General features: G+C 45.1%; 1 long non-coding RNA gene across 1 annotated transcript; it reads right to left on the bottom strand.

Annotated features, from left to right (window-relative positions):
- Positions 1 to 483: 483 nt before the first annotated feature.
- On the bottom strand, positions 484 to 22772 carry LOC110343186. Its single transcript, XR_002385383.2, has 4 exons — positions 22428 to 22772; positions 7315 to 7410; positions 6866 to 7014; positions 484 to 2292 (listed from the first exon to the last, which is right to left on the bottom strand). It is a non-coding gene; the product is annotated as an uncharacterized LOC110343186 (long non-coding RNA).
- Between the last annotated feature and the right edge of the window lie 1289 nt (positions 22773 to 24061).

Genomic DNA, 24061 nt, shown 5'->3' with positions numbered 1-24061 from the left:
CATGACCCTGCCACTCCCTGGAAGTTAAAAAAGGCCATCGGTGATGAGAGGGCGGCAGCAAACTGTAGAACCCACCGCATGCATGAATCTTGCGGAGCTCGGGCTCGGGGATGCAGCTTCCATGCAGTGTCACCTAGGCCGGGGTGAGTTTTCAGTGACACAGTGGCCTTTGAGTTGCCCCTGCTCCGTCACAGAATATTTGTCAAAGATGTGTTGCCTTTGTTTAGGTATGAAAAGATGTGTTGTTGTTTTACCACGCCTGCCTAAGGCACCTGATTGGTCTAATAAAAAGCTGAACAGCCAATAGTGAGGGATGAGATAGAGGTGGACCTCCTGGGCAGGGAGAGTAAGCAGGAGGAGGAATTTAGGCTCAGGAAAGGGAAGAAAGAAAAAGATGCCAGGGAGACGCTAGGAGCCAGACAGGCAGACACAGAGGAAGCAGGAAAACAGGACATACAGAATGAGAGAAAGGTTTAAAAAAAAACCCTAAGGCAAAACACAGATGAATAGGAACAGGTTAAATTAAGTAAAAGAACTAGTAGGACACTCCTAAGCTAAGACCAAGCACCCACAATTAATAGTAAGTCTCTGTGTCTTTATTTGGAAGGAGGTTGGTGGCCCAGAGAAAAGGCCAACTACACTGTTCCTATGAGTAACTCCAGTAAGCAAGTTGGCTCATCACAGCTTTGACCGAATCTTTCCTGTGATGTGTTGTGGGTTTCTTTCTGGGCTGAGTGTGTGTGCCTGTGCATTGTGCCTCGACAGACAACAGGAAAGAGTCAGGGCCAGCCAAATGCAGATCATCACTCTGTTTCCGTGTCTACTTAGACTTGTCACTGTCAGTCTTTTCTCGCTTATGAATAATCAGCAACTCTTAGAATTATATCTGTAGTGAAAGGCAAGTACCTCCTGATGCCAGCATTTTTAAGTAAATCTAAGTACTCATACAGAACTTATTTGGATAATCTGAAGTGTGTGTGCCTGCATGTGTGGAAATCCATGTATGTATGTTGGTAGACATCCATAGTCAGTGTGTAAAGTTCCTTTTATTTCAGCATAATTTGTATCCTTACGGAAACAAGATGGGGAAAGTGCAAATACGCCTCTCACCAATTCGTGTTTGATAACTGTCCTAGTTCCATTCTGTTGCTGTGATAAAAACACTCTGGGAAAAAGCAACTTAGGTGAGAAAAAGATTCATTTCATGGAGGAACATTGCTTGCTGACTCCATCTCATGTTCATAATTTGCTAAGTTTTGTTTTTTTAACTGATGTGTGTATATATGCACATGCATCTGTGTGTGCACAAATGTGTGTGTGCACATGTGTATATGTGTATGCATGCATGTGTGTGAGGTGTTCGTGCTTGTGTGAGACAGAGTTTATATGCACTACATGTATGCAGGTGCCTGCAGAGGCCAGAGGGCATTGGATCCCATGATACTGGAGTTACAGGCAGTTGTGAGTCACCGTGTGAATACTTGGTATCAAATCTGGGCCCTCTGCAAGAGCACCAAGTGCTCTTAACAGTAGAGACGTCTCTCCAGGCCTCTTAGCTAGATTTCTTATACAGGCCAGGACCACCTGTCTGGGGAATTGTACCACCTACAGCGTTCTGGACCCTCTACAACCATGGAGACAATCCCACGGACTTATCTCTACAGGCTGAGCAGATTTGGCAATCTCTCAATTGAGACTCCTTTCTCAGGTGACTCTGGACTGTGTCAAGCATTAATGCCAACTAGGATGATCATGTAGACCTGGCCTGCAGATTCAGGTTGAATAGTAAAACAAAACCCCCACTTCCAGTAGGGAGCCTGGATTTACTGGCAGAGTTCTAGTTAAGTGCATCTGGACTAACCATTCACTGGGATGAACTATTTGTGCCCTTTGATTCCGTGTCCTAGACCTGGTTTTTTACCCAGTACTGTGTTGGGATGCCAATGCCACTGATCAGTATGTGCCCTGACCTCAAAGGAGAAGAAATGAACAAAGAGAAAAGGCCTCCAAGACTGAACTTGTGTCTTCTAGACCTGCATGATTAAAATCATCAGTTCTGAGGGCAGTGGGAGAACTCTGTCCTCCCTTGACACCACTCTGTCCTGGAAGGGAAGGAGAACAGAGATGTACTCCACAATAGTCAGCACACACCATCTCCACCCATAGCCTCAGAAGCTCTGTAGTCATCCATGGAGAAAGCTCTGGGAACGTTCAGGGTGTTAGACTTTCTCCTACACAGCAGCTGGATCCTCCATTGGCCTTGGCAGCTTTAAATCTAACTTCACACAGGCCCTGGAGAATGGGAAAGGAGATCTAACTTATGGGAGCCACTGTTCATGCATGCTTTTTAATTCACAACCACCCTCTCTCTCTCTCTCTCTCTCTCTCTCTCACACACACACACACACACACAAACACACACACATACTCATACACACAAATGCTCACATACCCACCAACTCAAACACACACCCACTCACACAGCCCGCTCACACAACTACCCACTCACACACAAACCCATTCACACACAAACACCTACTCACACACACACCTGCTCACCCACCCGCTCACACACCACCCCACTCACACACCCATACTCACACACCCATACTCACACAGCCACACACTCACACACCCACTCGTTCACACACCCACTAACCTGTAGAAGCCCAGGGAAATTAATTGCATTCATAAAATTAGCCCAGAACTTCAGTCTCCCTCCTGTCCCCAAGATCAGCACCCAGCTTGTCTGTTATTGTTCAAGTCCCAAGGTGGCCAGTACAGTTTGGGACACAGTCTTACACACGGCTCTCGAGTTTGAAATGCAAGTCTCTGAAACTCTTTGACCAGGTTTACCTTCCAGGTTCTCCATCGCCTTGCCCCACCCTTGCCCCCCCAGGTCTGCTTCGGAAAGGGTCTCACCACCACAGCTCTGGTCTGGAGCCGCTGACCCTGGGACCCACATCCTGACCACATGTGAGCTGAAGCAAATGGCTTACCTACTCTGAATCTTAGCTTTATTTAGTATATCATGCTTCTTCATAACCATGATACTGCATATGAAATATGAGACTATGTCGTGTGTGTGTGTGTGTGTGTGTGTTTCTATCCAGAGCCAAGATAATATCAAAGCACTATTTAGTTTAAGTGTTACTTCTTTCAGAGGCATGTTGACAACATAAAGTATACAAAGAAAAACCAGCCTCATGACCAAGAAAATAATTATCAAATACCGTGTGCCAAATATTATGTCCATAACTTTATAGTTGTTCTTGGTGTTTATTCCTCTCTCTCTCTCTCTCTCTCTCTCTCTCTCACACACACACACACACACACACACACACACACACACACACACACACACACACACCAGTGTAGCTGGTATTATCCTGACTGTCCAATATCATGGAATTTAGAGCAAAGTAGGAAAGGAATTCTATCCCCAGTCAGTTTGAGCCAAAAACCCAGTAGTCTTAATGTTCCATGTCCCCTCCCCTGCCATGTACAGAGGATGGTGTGCCTGCCTAGCTGTAGAGGGTGGAAGGATCACTCAGATGTCTCAGTAGCTCAACCTATTCTGACATCCCGTGGTTTAATGGCCAGCAGAAAATGGAACCAAACTGGCAAGTGTGGCCTTGTAGATGAACAATTTTTCCAGCTCCTTGGTCTTTGTTGGTGTTCTTACCTCTTTGCATCTCTTCCTTCCTCACCTAGGTAATTTACACAGGCTTGTTTTTCAGATGGAAGCCACTGCAGTTAATAAGCGGGTCAGAGACACAATGGCGGAAAGTAGCCCCCAGATGACTTTTTAACAGTGGTGATGATGGACATCACTTGGAAACTGTCCTGGATACCCATCTTCATTTTGTACTCTTCCGGTGCCTGTTCAGATAAGCCTTGTGGCACCCATGGGAAGAATCTAAAATTCTGCGTTGCTGAAGTCTTGCCCTGACTGTAAAATTTGATACTCAAATCCTTTAGAATGCATTGTTCAGTATGACACAGTGTCTGAAATAGTGGTCTCTGAGGGGGCACTGCCTACCTGGGTTTGAATCTTACCTCATCTCAGCTTCTCACTGTGTGACTTGAAGATAATGTAATATTTGTTAGTTAGGAGGCAGGGAAACACAAGTAAATTGTGCAAGGCTTTTAAGATGGTCTTAAGTCCCTGGGGAGCTTTCTTTATGTGTCTCTTCTTAGAAAGTGTTGGTGCCGGCCTGGTCTTTGCAGTTATATTTGTATCTACTTGGAACATCCTTATAGGAAAACCTCTTCCTGCCTGTCTTTAGGGTCTTTCATATATAAAATCCTATCATCTGTAAATAAGGATACTCTGACTTCCTCCTTTCTTATTTGTCTCCCCTTTATCTCCTTCTTTTGTCTGATGGTTTAGCTAAGACTTCAAGCACTGTGTTGACCAGGAAGGAAAACAAGGGATATCCTTTTTTTGTTTCTGTTTTTAGTGCTTTCATTTAGCATGGTATTGATCTCTCTCATGGGTGGATGATGTCTGAATCTTTAGATATGTGTATTTAAATTGGAGTGCCCACAGGAGGCAGGAGACCAGTAATGGGCCATGGGGTGGGAAAACTTCGAGAGAAGGGAGGATAGAATGTGGTGGTATGGAATGGACTTGGAGGGATGCTCTCTCATCCTGAACACATGGGGGAAGGCCTAGGCCCTGCCCTGGATGATATGACAGACTTTGGAGACCCCCCCATGAAGGGTTTTGCCTTCCCTGGGGAGCGGGGTGGGGTCTGGGTGGGGGATTGGGAAGGTTGGGGGTGGTGGGGGAGGAGGGGCGGGAGCTAGGATTGACATTTGAAGCAAGCTTGTTCCTAATTTAAATAAAAAATTAAAAAAAAGAATGTGGTGGTATGAAAGCAGGAAGGGGGATAATGGACCAGGAAGTGTTAATGGGATGGGGGGGGCGGAGCAGGAAAGTAAGCATAGGTGCAGGAGGCTGTGGGAGTATACAGCAGGTGACAAGTAGTGTTCAGCAGGTTGTGGGAGTATACAGCAGGTGACAAGTAGTGTTCAGCAGGTTGTGGGAGTATACAGCAGGTGACAAGTAGTGTTCAGCAGGTTGTGGGAGTATACAGCAGGTGACAAGTAGTGTTCAGCAGGTTGTGGGAGTATACAGCAGGTGACAAGTAGTGTTCAGCAGGTTGTGGGAGTATACAGCAGGTGACAAGTAGTGTTCAGCAGGTTGACCCACCAGACAAATGACTCTGATGGGGAGACCCACTTGGCAAAGCCATGGAGTTATTGACTGTAACCGAGCAGTTGCTTCTGGCTGTAATTCTCTCATGTGCTATCACATTCCTTCCCTAAGAACTGATAAGGATGCTTTCCCACTGCTTGTGTGTGTATCTCATTTATACACACATCTATTGGGCACACGCATAGCTGTGGATGATCAGGAAGATGATTTATCCTTAACTGTATAATTTTGATGAATAGAAACAATGCTAGGATATTTTATATTACTTAGACTGACACAGGAAAGTAATAGTATTCTCAATCACAAAGACAGCTTCTTTTGGACCTGAGAACAAATTGAAAGCAAACTGGTTGCCCCTAGAGACAAATACATGAGGTCAGTTTCCCAGGTGTTTATCGCTGATTCAAGGTCAGAGCTTGAAGCAACTTTAATAGTCATAATTCTCATCAATGGACTTCCTTCGTGTGCGCCCGACCTCAAGGTTCAGCCAGTTAATTGCTTATTGTCTAAGTCCTGAATTTTAATCTCACTTTCTGTCTGGGAAAAAGCTACATGCACAGTCAAGCATTACTCACTGGCCAGTCAATGTGACCTCCCTAGCCCGAGAAAAACTGTGTGGCTTATCTTGTGTTGTGGTAATGGGCTGGGTCCTGAAAATGTAACATATAATTGTGGCTGAGAGAGAAGGTATGCAGAGCTATGTAGAGAGCTGCTGTGTGAAGAGCTGGGCAGAGGTGTGTGAGTGTGTGTGTGATGTGTGTGTGTGTGTGTGTGTGTGCTTAGTAAGGGATGTAGCTAAATGGGCAGAGAAAGAAGTGTGAGAAATGAGAAGGAGGAGGAGGAGAGAAGTTTTATGTGTTGGTAGGAAGAGTAGCTGAATGTGCAGAGAGAAATGTAGAGGAGGAGGAGAGACGAGAGGGATGTGTCTGTGTAAAGAAGAGTGAAGGTGTGCAGTTGTGTGAGAGTGTGACTGTGTGAAAAGAGAAGCGACTGTGTGAAGAGATGTGTGGCTGTGCAGGAGAGAGATTCATGTATGTAGAGAGAGATTTTCAACTGTATGTAAAGAGACATAACTGTGTAGAGAGACTGTCATTCAAGATGAAGTGAATGACCATCAGGAAAGTGTGCTTGTTCCTTTTTCTTACATTACCATCAGAAGGAATGTGTTTCCTTATTTACCCCTCAGATAGAAAAAGTCTAGGCCTCACCTAGATAAAAAATTTTTCCTAAGCCCTCGCTATCTGAGACATTCCTTTATGCTACTCTGGAGCAGTCACAGGAGCTGGTCTCCTGGGCTTCAATACAGAGGGAGGATACATGAACTGTCTTTGAGGATTCTCTATGGAAGCCTAGAAGCTTCTTCAAACACACACACACACACACACACACACACACACACACCTATAAAAGCTGTTTAGATGGAGTTACCCCATGACGAGGGAATGAATAATGACTCCTCCATACACCATAGACTATTAAATAAAAAAGCCCAGAGCCAGACATGTGTTACATCTTTCTGAGTTGTCACCTGTTCAAGGGACAACCTGGACTTCAGACAAAGTGAATTCTTAATGTTCATTCATCCCCAACCCTCTCATTCTTTGTTCTGTGAGAAAACAGAGATCCAGCTAGATAAGTCACCTCACGGGAGATTAGTGCCTAGAGAGAGGCTCCCCAAGCCTGGTGCTCCTCTCTCTGCCTTCTCTTTCCCCACAGAGGTAATTCCGGTGCTTTGGGGACAGTGGCACAGGCTGTACTCACTGAAGCTCTGGCTGAAGAGAAGCATGTGCCTGAAAAGGAAAGACATATTTAGGGAAGGGAGGCATTTGTGTGTGCAAGATGAAATCTTCATCTAATCTTTAGATTCATTGGAAATATAGATATCCGTACCTACTGAGTCAGTATGGTATCTCTATGACAATCAGTAGCCAAGAGTCTATACTATTGTCAGCCAATATTGGTGTTATATTTTTTCCCCATTGTCAGTTTCCTATTACAGGATTCCACCTAGAATACCACGTTGCACCAGTCTTGGGGGCAGCAGGTCCTCAGGCTGTTCTTGTTTTTACCACAAGAATTTTGAGGATTACCGTGAGGTGTTTTGTGGAATATCCCTTGGCCAGAATGTCTGATGCTGGTCTTGTGGTTGTGCTACGGGTCACATACATACGACGTTCTTTCACATCCTAGGTGTACAAGCATCAATATGATTATCACCAAGGACGTTAGGTTTCTTAACCTAAGCCAAGTGCTTACCAGATTATTATACTGGAAATGATTTTTCTCTTTCCCTTTTCTCCATGGTATTCTTTGGATGACAGTCATTATTTGACTCTCTCCTTGAGAATGGAGTATCTGTTAGCAATCAGGCATTATGCTAGCCTATCACCAGACAGGACGTGCTTGCCAGTACTCAGGCAGTACTCTGACCTGCTCAGGGTCCTGACAATGCCAACCGATACATCACTATCGGGCATGTGCTATGTCCCCCAATAAAAGGCAGGTCCCGCCCATCTCTCTCTGTCCTCTCTCTCTCTCTCTGTCTCTGTCTCTCTCTCTCTCTCTCTCTCTCTCTCTCTCTCTCTTCCACTCCTCCACCACCTATGTCCCAGAAGCCGTCCTCTCCCCCTCCCCTCCCCCTTTTCCATTTTCTTCCCCCAATAAAAATCTTTCATGTGAGCCCTGATGCATGATGTGTGTCCCTTTCTCTCTCCCGCCGTTTTTTAAAAATTATAACAGTATCTATTTCTTTATATATCTTCAAATTGACTTATTTATCCCCTATACACACTTATTCATTCAATAACTTATTTATATTAGTATGGACTAAGAAAGGCACCAATAATACCAACTTGCATCCGACACACAAAAAATTAATGATGAATGAACACTATTACAGTTGACAAAAGAATATATAACAAGCATTTGTACCCACAAAAACTTGCTTGATAATGTTCATAGCAGAATTACCCATAATAGCGCAAAGGTGGAAACAGTCCAAATGTACATGAACATCAGCTACATACACATAAATCGTGGTATGTCTTTTCAATGAAATATTATTCAGCCAGTAAAGGAATAAGTGATAATACATATTATAACCACACAGACGAACCTTGAAGGCATGTCAAGTGCAAAATGCCAATCATAAAAGGTCAGATATCATATGAGTCAGCTCACACAAGAGGGCCACAGGAATACTTACAGAACAGAAACAGGTTCCTTCATATTTAAGGATGAGAGACAGAAGACTCTTTGAACTTGGGAATGAGGGCTATTTGGTGGCTAGTTAGAGTTTGGAAGTAAGGAAATGACAGTTAAAAGGTACAGCACTTCCTTCAGAAATTAAGAAAATGTCCCAAAATAGAGTGTGAAGACAGTTGCATATATTGGTAACTGTAATAAAAATATCTGAACTATTCACTTAAATGAGCTGCCTGAACTGTGTATCAATGAAATTGTTTTAATGCAGTGGTGCTATGGGATTGCCTAAGACCACTGGAAAACACAGCAAAATTAAAGTTATGAGGTAGCAATGAAAATAATGTTATGGTTGCAGGGGTGGGGGGTGTCACGGCAACAAGAGGACCTGTATTAAGAGGCCACAGCATTAGGAAGGTTGAAAAGCATTGTCTTAAAGCACCATGCAAGTTGAGAACTACAGTTTTGTCTCTTGTAGACTAACACGGAGCTGGCTGGAACTTTGCTTTGGAGGCCAGGATTGTTTGGTTTGGGAATAATCAGGGGCACACATCACTTCAGCACACTGGGCAACCTCCCCAAAGCACTCACACATGGTCCAGAAGTCACTACAGTGGTTTTGCATGCTTTCTTCTTACGCTGTGCTTTGCTGACGATATAAATTTGCCTCCTTTGAGACCATGAAAAGAAACGCAATGGGGGGAGGACATGAAGCATTCTCGTGAAAGACAATCTAAGGCTAAAATACGGGTGCTCCGCTCTCCTTTCAAACACGCATGCCCAGATCCACACTACGCCTCCCGGTGCTCGACCCTCCACGCAGCTTCCTCTGTCTTGCCTACTTCATTAGCTTGATTACCCTCTCCTCTAAGAATCTCTGGCCCCAGACTGTTCAGCCTAAGGCTCAAAGAAATGGGCCATTTAAACATTAAACAGAGCCAGACAGACATACGGGGAGCTACAGCTTGCAGCCTGTGAACTCGAACTTGTTGGCAGATTCTGACCGGCAAATACATAACCCTCGTACTGATTAGCTCATCGTTTGTCTGTGGACTTGGCCCAGGGCAATCGTTTATTTCCAAGTCCCATCTGCATCCCTGCCATCCCCAGTGAGATAGACTTGGCTCCCTACCAGAGACACGTTTTCAAAGAAAGCTCAAGGAAGTGCCGCCAATGCTCGTCACCACCTGGCAGCATTGCTTCATACAGCGAAAGTGAACAGGGAGTGGGAAGGAAGGAAGGGAGGGAGATCTCCACTGAGCCCTTGCAAGTGGGGGACAGAGGTGTGCCAAAAGCAATGTTTTCCCTGTCAGGAAGTCATACGTCAGGGTGATGTGAGGAGAGCATGTGGGGCTGCTGACTCCAGGGTCAACAGGAGGAGCTGATGTGTTTGGGGATGACTGAGAGAGGAGGAAATCCTCCAGCCCGAACAGAGCCTTGTTATTCTCAGCCGAGAAACTGGAGCTTAGGGTGGCTTTTGCTGTTGGATGGTCCATCTGAGACTGACACAGGAGGAAATACGAAAGGCAGAGAGATGTGAGGGGAACCAAAAGTGTGAGCCGAGCCTTTTGGAGTGTTCTGGATCGAGATTCCCAATTCAGCTTTGCATTCCTGGCCAGGGTCTGTGGAATTCACTCGCACTTCTAGTCTTTCCAGTACATTCTTCCTTTGACACCATCTAGACTACTGATCCTAATTTCTCTCTCCCCTGTGGTGACAAAGATTTATAAAATCGTAACCATTTCTCTGACTGGGAGGCGGTGGCACACCCCTTTAGTCTCAGTACTCGGGAAGCAGGGGCAGGTGGATCTTTGAGTTCGAGGCCAACCTGGACTATACAGTGAGTTCCATGACAGCCAGAGCTACAAAGAGAAACCCTATCTCAAAAAAAAATCTAACATTTGTCAATTAAGCCACATCTCTCAGACTGTTTCCTGAATCTCACATTGTGTCTTTGTCAGTTTGGGCTGCTCTAGACAATATCACAGACTGGAGGGCTTAAACAAGCATTTGTTCCTCCTGGTTCTGTAGATCGGTCAGTAGGCTCGTAGGAAGGGCTCTTTTCCTGGGTATTCCCACACACGAGCTTTTCCTGGTGCAAAGGAGTGGGTCTGAGGAAGAGGGGGTGGAAATATAGAGGTGGGTGGGGGAATGGGATACAGGGAGGGAGTGGGGATGAGGGGGAGGAGACAGAGGTCCCAGCCTTTCCCCTTTCTGTAGAGATGTTGATGTCACCGAGGAGACCCTACTGATACACTTTCCTCTAAAGCTAAGTACTTTGTAAAGACTGCTTCAATATGTCTGTTTGGAGAATGATACAGACTTTCAATCCATAGGAGACCACCAGCCACAACCTATGCTTGCTAAGGTCTGAATGTAACACCTCAAACTCCACTATGGAAACACAAACACACTGTAATAGCATCAAGAAATAAAGATTTCAGGAGGGTGACTAAGCCAATACGTGGGCACTGTCCCTATGAATGGGGCTAGGACCCTTGCATAAAGGCTGGAGTACATTTATTCTCTTCGGTCCTCTGTCATGTTAGTGTATAGTACTTGTCCCTTTAGCCTCCTGCCTTTTGATATGTGAGGGCACGGGAGTTTGTACCTTCTGTGCCTATGGCATCCCTCTTCAAGCAGCCCCCTGCCGAATGTCAAACTCGAACTTTCCAACCTTCCGAGATGTAAAGCTAAGTTTCTATCAATGACGAAATGTCCAGCCATGGTATTTCGTTACAGCAGTACAGGAGGACCAAGACTACAGCTGCCACTAGCTGTACCGACCCATAGGCCTCAGCTTAGAGGCCTGACTCAGAGTGGAGAGAGGGCAGATTTCTGGGTGAAACTGATGCCATCTGCCACAGGCATGGTCCTGACGGAGTGGTGGAGCTGGATAGAGAAAAGCAAGGTTCAGATGCAAGAGTATCGGCGCTACCGACGCCAGCACGTTCGGGAAAGCATACAACTCCTCAAGAGTATCGGCGCTACCGACTGATGCCAGCACATTCGGGAAAGCATACAACTCCTGCAAAGTCTGGAATGGCTTCTTCCTGCCACTCACCACACTGAGAAGCCCATGAACAGGACTCTAGGGAAGGCCCCAGAGGAAATTCCCACTTAAACTCGGTACTCAGAACCGGCCGCTGCATGAGATAGCAGTTTCGAGGAGTCTTGGCAGATGCTTCTCTTCACTCGACAGGGGAAATCCGTTTGCCAGGAGCTCTGGCTTTACCTACTCAATATCATATATGTATTTACTTGCCAGTGACGTGAGAAATGTAAGTCTAGCAGACAAAGCAAGCAAAACCACACACAAGGCTCCCCAATCCACACTCACCTCTTTGGTAACCCTGTACGTGTCTATATATGTGATCATGGAATTTTTGCCTAACAGCTGCGAACTGTCAGTTGTCAACAAACATTTCCTCCATACTCCATCCTACAGATAACATGCTAAAGGACTTCCTAACGAACATGGTACCTAGAAAATTGCCTTGCCTGAACTGTTGAGCTTGGGATGACATGACTAATGGTGTATATGAACATCAAATGAGAAAGAACCAAGATGTAATCTGTATCAATAACTGTTCTTGTATCAGGCTAACTGAGCCAGACTTAGAAAAGTAGCAGTTTCCCCGTGTGTGTGTGTGTGTGTGTGTGTGTGTGTGTGTGTGTGTGTGTGTGTGCGCGCTGTCTGTCTGTCTGTCTGTCTGTCCAACCACTGGGCATTACAGACCATACTCTGCTGGGAGGAACTGAAAGGCACTCAAAAGAGGAGTTTCCAAGTTGGCTATTGGTGGACAGTGGGGACTGGGGAGACGGCTCAGCGGTTAAAGCTCTTGATGAACAAGCCCCAGATGGCACTGACCACAGTCCTGTGCAAGCAGAAAATGGAAGTAAAGATTTAAAGCTGTCTGGAGAAATAGTACATGTCTTCTCTTACATGTAGGATCAAGACTTGAAAAACAGAAAGACATGTCTTAGTTAGGGTTTCTATTGCTGTGAAGAGAACACAGCAACTTTTTAAGGAAAACACTTAATTGGGCTGGCTTACAGTTTCAGAGTTTCAGTACATCATCATCACGGTGGGACATAGCAGTGTACAGGCAGACGTGGTATGTACCTGTAGCTGAAAGTCCTACATCTTGGCAGGCAACAGAAAGTGGACTGAGACACTGGATGGTGTCCTGAGCATAGGAAAGCCCATCCCCACAGTGAAACACTTCCTCCAATATCCAACAAGGCCACACCTCCTACAAGTACCTCTCCCTACGAGATTATGGGGACCAATTGCATTCAAACTGCCACAGCTTGAAAGTGAACGAGGGACTGAGAAGAGAAAGGGACCAGCTGGTTGAAAACAAGAGCCGGGAACAGAAGTGAAAATGACTGGAGGACGTTATTATATCCTACAGGAGATGTGCAAATCTGTGGTTGTGAAACCCATTATTTTGTATACTCAATACACATTTAAAAAACAAATACAAAGATTTGAAAATTGTCTGGAGCTAGGCATGGTAGTAGGTGCCTATAATTCCTAGCAATCAGGAGACTGAAGCAGGGAGATCATATGTTTGAGTCTAACCTTGGATAAACAGCATATACTCTACCTAAAAACAAAACAAAACAAAGCCCCAGTGTCTGGGCCTTGAATATGCACACTAACTCACACATAGATCTCTTACAACAGGAGCTCTCGCCGGCTCACACTGCTGAAGGTAAATTTCTGTCTGCTTGTTGTTTAGTCACCCAGCTATGGAGACCCAGGAGGAACCAGAAGGAAGTCTGCTTTGTAAACAAAAATAATAACTGAAAGATTTTAGAGCTGACTAGAGAATTCAGGGGCCACACACTAAATGGACTTTATTAGTCCAAACAAACAAATGCATAAACAAAATAGCAAAAGTAGCAACCCTTGGAAGGATTAGGATTTAGATTTAGGTGGACTTTTCTGTCCTTCCAGCTACTTCCCAAATAATCACATTGAGACTTACTATTAATTATAAATGCTCAGCCGATAGCTCAGGCTGATTACTAGCTAACTCTTACATTTTAAATTAACCCATATTTCTTATCTACACGTTGCCACGTGCGCTTGGTACCTTTTCTCAGTATGGCAAATTCATCTCCTGTCTCCTCTGCATCTTGCCTTGACTCCTCAGTCTCCTTTCTTCTCACGCTCTGTTTTTGTCTGTAAGTCCCTCCTACCTCTACCTCTCCAGCTATTGTCCAGTCAGATTCTTTATTAAGCCGGCCACAGTGACACATATTCACACAGTGTAAATGAATATTCCACATTTAGATTTGTTTGTGTTGTTGGTGTTTTAAATGACCAGAAATGCATACCAGTGGGAAAATACGTTATACAGCGGAAAATAAAGTCAAAGGAAAAGCCAGAGTATAAGAAATACCAAAAGGTGGAAAGAAATGGTCTCAGATAGTGTCTGGAATCCACCTGCAGAAATAAAAGCAACAGCAGAGACTCTTAATACTTTCAAAATAAAACTGCAAAGATATATATATATACACATTTCCTGGGGTGGGCCTAGGGGTGTAGCTCAATTCTTACCTTCCCAAAGCCAGCATCAAATATATCAATACATAGCTATAATCCTATCGTTTTGGAAGTAGAGGCAGGAAGACTAGACATTTGAGATTATACTCGGCCATACAGCAAGTCTGAGGTCAGTCTGGGGTACACAAGGCCGTTTCATTAACAACTGAAGGAGAAGATTGCAGTGCCCCTCCTTCTGTGGTGCTTAGCTTTAATGGTGAACTCGACACAATCTAGAATCCCCTGAGAAGGCGGTCTTAGTGAGGAATTATCTGGATTAGCCTTTTCTGTGGGAAGATCCGCCCACCGAGGGTGGCGCCATTCCCTAGGATGGAGATTGTGAATTGTGTCAGAGCGGAGTGAGTGAGCTGTCACTGCTTCATGGCTCTCTGCTCTTGACTGCACATGTGATGTAGCTAGCTGTTTTGTCCCTGACACCTTGAATTCCCCTAGGTGATGGACCACGAAATTGTGAGCCAAATAAACACATTCTCTCTTAAACTGTTTTTGTCAGTTTTAAGTCACAACAGGAAATAAAACTAAGATGTTCTCTTAAGCCCTGTGGAGAATCAGTGTAGTCTGGGGTGTCCTTGCTGGAGTGGTGACCTGCGCAGTCCTGGCCACTCAAAGTCAGGAGCAGGAGGCGCAGAGATCCTTGTCTGTAGGACCCAAGCTCGTCCACACCGTTGTGTAACCAGAGTGTCCTCTTACCCTGTGGGACATCCTGCTTCACTTTTCCTGACTTCTTTACTCAGGACAGTGTCTTTTTCTGAGTCTATTCTGTCATGCCCTAGTTTTCAGCTGGATACCCAACCTTGGTCAGTTTTTGTGAGCCTCACTACTTTTGTGTTTGGTTTAGTAGAGATTGTATTAGTTCCCTAAACAGCCAAAGGCACAAGAGACAGATTAAAATAGCTACATGACCTCTCCGAGATTTTGCCTTACTCCTTCTTGCATAGCTGGCCCATCAAGAATGAACAAATGCTGACTGAATGAAGGGGTAGAAATCAGACAGAGATGACTTCATGATGGTCAGGACTTAGGGCTTCCGGAAGACTAAGCCATGATCTTCCAGAAATTAGGTATGCTCAGAAGAGCAATACTAACTTGTTACCTTGCTCATCTTGCTGTCAGATATCAGTCAATGTCATCTTGATGTGTGAAGATGTCAGGAAAGAAGAAACAAACTTGGAAGGTTGGGTAACTGATAGAATGCAATTCGTTCTATCTGGGAGTCTAACGTTTTTGATTCTCTGTTCTTTCCATCAGAAGGGCCCATGGCCTTTTGTATAACCCTAACTTCCAGGCTGAGAAATGATTTTTAGGCCATTGGCTTCTAGACGTTAAACTCAATTAGCAAGAAGAAAAGAAGAAGCTCTCAGACAGATGCCAAAGAAGAGAACACTATTTACCATCAGAGATGAGGTGAATGTTGATCACTCAATTGAATGTTGTTATTATAATTATCAGTGTTTAACTTGCAACTCCAACTCCTTTTAAACTCTTGTGTCGAGATGAGCATCTCTTACCTTATATTTCCCCTTATCTCAGCAGTCGGGGAGGGCGGGGGGTGGCAGACTGAGCTGCTGTTCTGGTTGTCATGGGAACTGCTCATCACAAGCAAGTACTGAAGACTGGGGCAACAGAGTGGAGATGTGTGAGCAGTTGTGAGCACCAGCTCTGGTTGCAGTCCAGAAAAGCTGCTGGGGAGAGCCGGGCCTTAAGGACTCACAGATATGTCCCCGACCTCTCACTTGCCTCTAACACCTCAGTGTGCCCTTTACCACTGTCTTAGAGAGGCACCAAGTCTAAACACTGGAGACAGAGAGAGAAAAGTCCAGCTGAGAAGAGCTAGCTCTGACTTCTCTTTTGGGTGTAAGCTTCTTAGGAATTACTCTACTGTGGCCCTGTTTATACCAGAGCATACAGGCTTGTTCAGATGTCCTCTGAACTTCAAGGCAGGCACATACAGGATGATGTGTCATGGACCAGGCTGTGCCCTGTGCTCAGCACCATCTGGAGGCACAAGCTTTAGGAAGGGTCTTTTTGACCCTTTGTGAATTCATTTTCCAAAAGTATGCATCTGTTTCAGACTGTGCATAACACACTTGGCTTTCACAGAAAGACACAACCATCAGAAAAGTGCAGTTCCCTCTTCATGCATGACAACAGAGACATTCTCTGCAAGCAGGAGGATCTGATCACCATAGTTCAGAGAATGATTTTGTCAATGTTGTTTTGGTTTGTGAGAGTCTAACTCTGTTTAACTCCCATCAGTCTATAGAAATGCAGAATGTGTGTGTGTGTGTGCATATGTGTGTGTGTGTTTAATTTAAGAAATGAGAAGTTACAGGTTCAGGACTCATCTTTGAGCTTTCAAATAAAGAAAAGAAATACATAGATTTATAGATCTTTTACACCCACTGGCAAGTATGTATTTCAAATGCAGGGCCTTAAATGCCAAACTCTTGACATTCCTCTTGTAGGCTCTGATGTTTTTAGGAAATACAATCTCTCAAAACTTCCAGTTTTGTTTGTTTGTTTGTTTGTTGTTTTGGGGGAGTTCTTTGCTTGTTTGTTTTTTAAATCTGTATCTGTAGCTCAAGTTGGTACCAACTGATGATGTAGATACTTATGAATTGAAACCTTCTCTCACAGGGAAGGCAGAGGGGTTCACCAGAAAGTTACAAGAATCTCCCAAGCTAGAAACTCACACAGCCCCTCCTTGAAGCCTGTTAAGTACTAAACAATCACTGGGGGAGAGGAGACTCTTTGGTGGAGCTGCCTGCAAGCTGTGCAGAGAACTCCCGTAATCCGGGACTTTGAGATGGTACAGTTGCCCACACTGCTGTAAGTAACTCCAGTGAGACCATGGCTTACTCCAGAAGAGCTGTTTCTTTGGTCATCTGTTGTTGGTGCCAAATTTGGAGTGAACAGATGTTTGTCCCCCAGAAAATGTCATTTAGCACCATGTGGGGATGCAATGAGAACTGAAAGAGAAGACATCTGTGAAATGTGTACAGTGTGCTGGAACTGGTGTGGGGGAAGGGTTTCAGCATCTCTCTCTCTCCCCTCCCTTCCCCTCCCTCCCTCTCTCTCTCCTCTCTCTCTTTCTCTCCTCTCTCCCCCTCCCTCCCTCTCTCTCCCTCCCCCTCCCTCCCTCCCTCTCTCTCTCTTCTCTCTCCCCCTCCCTCCCTCCCTCCCTCTCTCTTTCCCCCTCCCCCTCCCTCCCTCTCTCTCTCCTCTGTCTCCCTCCCCTCTCTCTCCCGCTCTCCCTCCCCCTCCCTCCCTTCCTCCCTCCCTCCTTTAGTTTTGGTTCTCAGCTCTTCTGTAGCTTGGCCGTGGTGAGAGCACTTAGGCACCAGCACAGACGAGGACCTTGTTCTCAGTCTCACCTGGCTACTGGTTAGCATACCCCGGCGTCCATCTCACAGCAAGTGCTCCTTGGACAGTCGTCATCATGTAGTAATTGATAGCAGTCCATCGAGTTTCAAAAACACCCAGGCTCAGCATTGACCACGGAGCAAAAAGCATCCATAAACAGACTGAGAGTGGCGATTTTGCTGCTATGTCCAACGATCACAACAAAATCAGAAGAGACTCTGTGCTTGGTCAGCGCACACCTTCTAAAAGCAAGCAGTAGGCCACGTGTGGTGGCCCAGGCTTCTAGTCCCAGCATTTAGGAGACAGGAACAGGCAGATCTTTGTGAGCTCTGGGTTAGCTGGGGCTGCACATTGAGGATGACCACCCCCCCCACCCCAATCTAAAAAGAAAAAGTGAGGGTCAGCTCACAATCCACCCTTTCTTGCCCTTGAACAGATGACTTGGAAGATTTGGGAATACTCACAGGGCACAACTTTGACTCCAGTCACTGAAGAAAATTCCCACCTTAAGATAGCATTAAACAGGAGCTAGGGGTGTGACTCAGTTGGTAGTGTGCTGGAATAATCAAAGCCTTGGGTTCCATCCCCAGCAACACATACAATGAGGTATGGAGGCACACACCTGTCACCCTAGCAGGAAACTGAAGCATCGAAAGTTCAAAGTTGGGGCTGGAGAGATGGCTCAGAGGATAAGAGCACAGACTGCTCTACCAGAGGTCCTGAGTTCAATTCCCAGCAACCACGTGGTGGCTCACAACCATCTGTAATTCAATCTGGTGCCCTCTTATGGCAGGTATATGTAATAAATAAATCTTTAAAAAATAAAATAATTTTTTAAAAAGTTCAAGGTTATCCTTGGTTACATAGCAAGTTCCAGGATATTCTGGACTATAAAGACTTCATCTCAAATTTACAAAAAAAAATTACAAAAAAAAAGATGTTAAGCACAATAGCTTTTTTAATAGACCAAGGGTCACACCTGGACTGAAATGCTGAGATTTTCTCAAAGAGCCAGTTTCTGGAAGTGAATCTTAACCCAGAGCGTAGACGCATATGATCTTGTGTAAGAGAAGAGGACCAGGGTTTCTGAGGTCACTGTGACACCACATCTGTTCTCACACTTATCTCAGCCAGTGCCTTTCCTGTTACCCATCTGATGGGAGTGAGAAAAACTGTTTACAAACCAATTCCTCCTCCCTCCCTCCCTCCCTTCTATTCTCACCTCTGTCTTTTTCTTAGTCCCCTGCAAAAAGCAAAGAGCTGACCAGCAGAGGGAAGATGTTTTCTTGGCTAAGTTGGCAGAAAGATAGCTTGGATAGAGGCAATCCAAAGACCAGAAATGCCAAGCACAGCAAGAGGAGTGGAGGTGTCTGGGTAGGCACACTGTAACCACCATGAAGTCTAGGAGTATGGAAGGTAAGGAGGGCCTTGTGCTCACAGATACGCACTAGGGGAACCAGGACTGTTAAACACACAGCGCTGTCTCCTCAAAGGGAGAGATCCATGACCTGTTTTCTACCCAGAAGGCTGGGAGCAGACATGTTTTACAGCCTGGTGACCTCTCACCATCTGTGTGGCTGAGACCACAGCGGTTACTCCCCCTCCCCTTACCATGAGCTTGTTTTTCTCAGACAACCTATTGAAACCATCTTTATGGAAGATATCACCTTACTTTACAAAGAGTTTTGATATAGTCATGTCTTGAGCTCTACTGTACACATGGGATTGTGAGCTATTTATCACCACGAAAATTTTCACCAACTTGTGCTGTTCTTAAACATGCCTAAAGTAAACTACTCAGAGTCAGACTCTCAAAGTTTGAGCTCACACTGGCTACAGAGTCCTGTTGAGCAGAACTGTCTTCTAACCTCCCCCAAGTTGTCACTCTCTCACCCTGCTGGCCATGGTGCTCTCAGAGAACCCAGCATAGGAGCAAGAAACAAAGACCTCATCAGGGAACTGCAGAGAACAAAGTGGGAAGGTTTCTAGAAGCCAGACTGCAGGGAGTGAGAGGTGGGGAAGGACTCTGTCCCACTGGGTCAGGTTATGAAGAATTAAGGAAGCCCTCAGTGGTGAAGGTAAGAGACCCAGTCGCTTGAATGCATTTGTGAGTCATAAAGTGAGTGCAAGTCAAAATTGGAGGGTTGTGAGGGGACTGGCGAGCTGTCTGGCACAGGAGTTCCTGGCTGGCAAAAGACTAGAGTGAAACCCACACAGCAAATAGCTTTAGTCATGACACCTCCTATGACAAGTACAGTGACCTAGAGCAGAGTGGTCAGGTCAGCGTGTTTCTGCATAGAGAGCTCGGGGTAGGGCTGCTCTTTCTCCGCTAAACTGACCCAGCCTTATCAAACAACGAGTAAAGCCGTTCATATGCTTCGTGAGTGGGCAGCAGTGACTGCTTCTGCCAGAACGTTTTGTCCCCAAGCTCATGAGTATGACACCTTTGGCGAGGTCCTCTTTTCCTCTCATATGACTTTGACCCGAAACATTTGGGTTATTCAAATAGCAGAACACTAAACCAGGGATCTGAGTCCCCAAGGAACTCCTAGGTGTTTGTGCCGGTTAGCTTCTTGTCAACTAGACACAATCTAGACTCACCTACTAAGAGAGCCCTAGTGAGGAATTGTCTTCCCCGGGCTGGTCTGCGGACATGTCTGTGGGAGGCAGTGCCGTTCCCTAGGTAGGAGGTCCAGAACTAAACAAGGGTTCTCAGAGATACGGAGCCGAGTACAAGCAAGCATGTATACATTTATCTCTCTGTGTTCTTGACTGTGAATGTGATGTAACTAGCTGGTTAAAGCTCCTGCCTTGACTGCCCCATAATGATGGACTATAACCTGCAATTGAAAGTGTAAATCACTTTTCTTCCTTAAATTCTTTTAATTTGTTTTGGTAGTGGTATTTATCACAGCAAAAGAAATGGTGATTCGTGTTTTATACAGCTCCCAGTTTACCCATAATCAAAAACAGTTAGTAGCAAACCCTTCCCTAATCCCAAGACTTCAAGGCCTTGCTGTGAGGTGCTGGCTCAGCTCAGTCTTTATTGAGCACATACTACACACCAAGTAAGGAGCAGGGAGCTGTGGGAATTCAGCTGACTGCCTCCATTGGTTCAAACACAGCATTCATAAGGCCGATGGCACAGTTGTAAGGATTGTGAGCTCATTAGCAACGTTTATATAGTACTATTTTGGCATGGTGGTATTATAAGTCTATAATGACGCACATTTGCCCCATGTTTGCAGAGACCGGGCAGATTCTCTTTCCCAAGGATCTGACTCCTGTCCAGGCCCACAGTGACTTGAAAAGACTGTTGCACCTGAGTAAAGGCTGTGTCCCGTGGCACCTGACACTGAACCTATCATGATGGTGGGTGGGTTCCTACGTGGAGACCCTGTCAGTGGACCTCATTCCAGACTCGCTGCGGCCAGGGCTTAACTCTTCCTTTAGAGTCTTTCCAACAAGTCCCAGTTTCTCACTTGAGGTGAGTTTTCGTTTGCTTCAAGCCAAAACTCTTAACTGAGAAGGAGAAGAGACAGAGGGAGAAAGAAAGAAATATTCTCGACGTCATCTCTGGGTAGGAGGTGTGGGCTAGAGCACTCTTTACTCACTAACAGGGCATTCAGGCTCCAGAGTCCAGAGCTGAGTATAATTTAAGATGGATGGAGAATTCTTACCGGAAAGGTATTTATTACTTCATTACGATTCCAATCAATGTGGCATTATGCCACACAGACTAACCATGTCTTTTGTAAGCCTTTTTCTCTTACAGACAGGGATAGTTACCATAGACTGAAGATGGAGGTTTCTGTCCTGCCTGGTCCCACAGATGCTTTGCCCCAAATAAACACACAAAGACTTATATTAATTTATAAACTGTTGGCCGATAGATAGGGCTAATTCCTGGCTAACTCTCTCTTAATTATTACCCCATAACTAGTAGTCTATGTATTTGTACATGGCCTTATCTTGCCAGAGATCACCGGCACGTCCTATCCTTCCAGTCTCTACACGGTGTCCCTCCTCCGCTCTTTCTCTGTCCTCCTACCCAGCCTTCTACTGGTTTGGTAGCTCCGCCTATGCTTTCTGCCTGGCTATTGGCCAATCAGCAAATTATTCATCAACCAATAAGAGAAACATATACACAGAAGGACATCCCCGGTCAATAGACACAGCTCAGCATGTATTTATTCACAAATTTCTCAAAATGGGATCCTACTATACATTGTTACGAGACCTTTTAATTTTAACACTGTAACAATGATACTTTCCTATATCTAAACACTGACTTCAGTCTTTTAAATGGCTGCATATTATTTTACTTTGTAGCTTTTCAGTCTAACTAGATTGGTACTTAAACACTTCTCAGACTTTGCTAATAGAAACAGTGCTATGGTTTTAAGTCATGTCCGAGATCAATAACTGATCTCAAAAGCACTGAAAATTGGGGCTGCAGGGATAGCTCAGTTGGCAGCATGCTTGATCGAGGACCTCAGTTTGATCCCTAGAACCCACATAAAAAGTTGGGCTTGGTGGCATATGCCTGTAACCCTGGTTTGGGAGAGACAAAGACATGTGGATCCCTGGGGCTAGTGGGCCAGCCAGCCTAAACTGATGATGTCCAAGCCTATAAGCTTTAGTCTGTTGCTGATGGTGTTTGCAGTTGTTGCTGTTTTACAAAGTGGATCATGGTGGCTGAGAAATGGACGTAAGGTTGTTTTCTAATCTTTATGCTCCTGAGAGTACATGAATGCACACATGTGTATACACACACATGCATGCATGCACACACACATGCACGCACGCATGCATGCACAGACAGGCACACATACACAATTTAAAAAAAAAACATTGAAAATAGCATGTATTTCCCTCTGGGGAAACTTGTCTAGTTCTGAACCTAAAGAAGAAAGGTGAGTGAGAAGACCTTCTTTCTGACCCCTACCCCCAGAAGTTTCTAGATCCTTCTTATTTCTGGCACTCACATATAAAGAACTAGCCAACAGTATTAGCTAATGACACTAAAGCACAAGAACAGAACATTCTAGAAATCTTTACCTGGTAGAATTTTACGTTCACATTGCTTTCTATAATATTTTCTGTGATTTCTCACTGGAGTCCAGTAGGTCCTCTTCTTTTGGGCCATCGACCAGCTCCCAAATTATGACACTGAGTCTTCTTATTAGTTATGAATGCTCAGCCTAGCTTAGGCTCATTTCTGGCTAGCTCTTTTAACTTAACCTGTTTCTCTTTACTTACATTTTGCCTTGGAGATTTTCCCTTTTCTTCCTTCTGCATATCTTACTTTCACTGCTTCTTGGGCCCTGCTGCCTGGCTGGTCCAGGGCGTGTCCCTCTCTTCCTCCTCCTTCTCTTCTTTCTTCTTCCTTTCATTCATCTCCTTAGATTCCTCCTATTTATTCTCTTTGCCTACTAGCCCCGCCCATCATTTCTCCTGCCTAGATATTGGCTGTTCAGCTTTTTATTACACCAATCAGGTACCTTAGGCAGGCAAGGTGCAACAAATGACACATCTTTACATAATTAAACACACATCCTTACCTTGTTAAACAAATGTTGCATAAACAAATGTAACACACCTTTACACAGTTAATAGTCCACAGCATAAACAAATGTAACCCATCTTTGCCTAGTTAAAATTATATCCCACAGCAGGAGTCATTTGGTTATTTATACCTCTGAGGGAGTGGGAAGATGACAAGGCCTTGGTCAGTAACATTTGGAGAGCCAAAGCCTTTCCCCCAAAACAGAGCTTATTATCGTTCCTTAGGGTTCTGACTTTAAAGAAACCTTTCATCTGGGGACCTCAAGGTGCTTAGCATACACACACACACACACACACACACACACACACACACACACAATTTCAGAGCTTCACAGATTCTTATTAGTTCTCCCTGTACACTGTGATCCCACCTGCCAAACAGCAGTTACACAAACACACGCTTTTCAGTCTATGACCCACTCCTGAGCCCCTCTACAAACTTGTTTTTTTCTTTTAAGACTGGGCCACATGTAACCCAGGCTAGCCTTACTATATAGCCAAAGAAAACCAGAACTTCTGATTATTCCTTCTTTTACCTCCAAGTGCTGGGATTGCGGGCATATCCCCTTCATGCCTGGTTTTTATTCAGTGCTGGGGATTGAATCCAGAGCCTCAAGCAGGCAAGGCAAGCACTCTACCAGCCAAGCTACATCCCCAGACCTCTTCTTGACATCTTACAAATATGGGCAGAGCCCCAGGCACAAGTGAGCAGACCACTGTCTAGGGTTAAACCCTGGGGCAAGGAAAATCCTCTGTGACTCAAGGAAACTTTGTTACAATGACTGGGGTACACTCCTGGCTGGGCTGCAGGAAACTTTGTCCCTGTTCTTTCTGAAGCAGATGAACCCAAAGACCTCTTCCAACGTCTGACTCAAAGGCCCAAGGCCACAAACATCTGGAAGGAAATGTGAAAGACAGCAATTAGGGCTGGAGGCACAGCTTAGTGGTAGACTAACATTCATGAGGCTCTAGATGAACAGTTGCTTCCATTCACTGTGAGTGGATCTGCCCCCCATGTCTTCCCTGCTGTGATAGATTAAAATCCCTCAGAACCGCCAGTTACCACAGATCTTTCCTCTCTATGCTGTTTCTGTTAGGAATTTTGTCACAGCAATGGCAGAGTAACT

The sequence above is a fragment of the Mesocricetus auratus genome, unplaced genomic scaffold (assembly GCF_017639785.1).
Source record: "Mesocricetus auratus isolate SY011 unplaced genomic scaffold, BCM_Maur_2.0 Super-Scaffold_100676, whole genome shotgun sequence".
Lineage (NCBI taxonomy): Eukaryota > Metazoa > Chordata > Mammalia > Rodentia > Cricetidae > Mesocricetus > Mesocricetus auratus.
The sequence above is the reverse complement of the archived record's forward strand: the minus strand, read 5'-3'. Positions and strand labels throughout refer to the sequence as shown.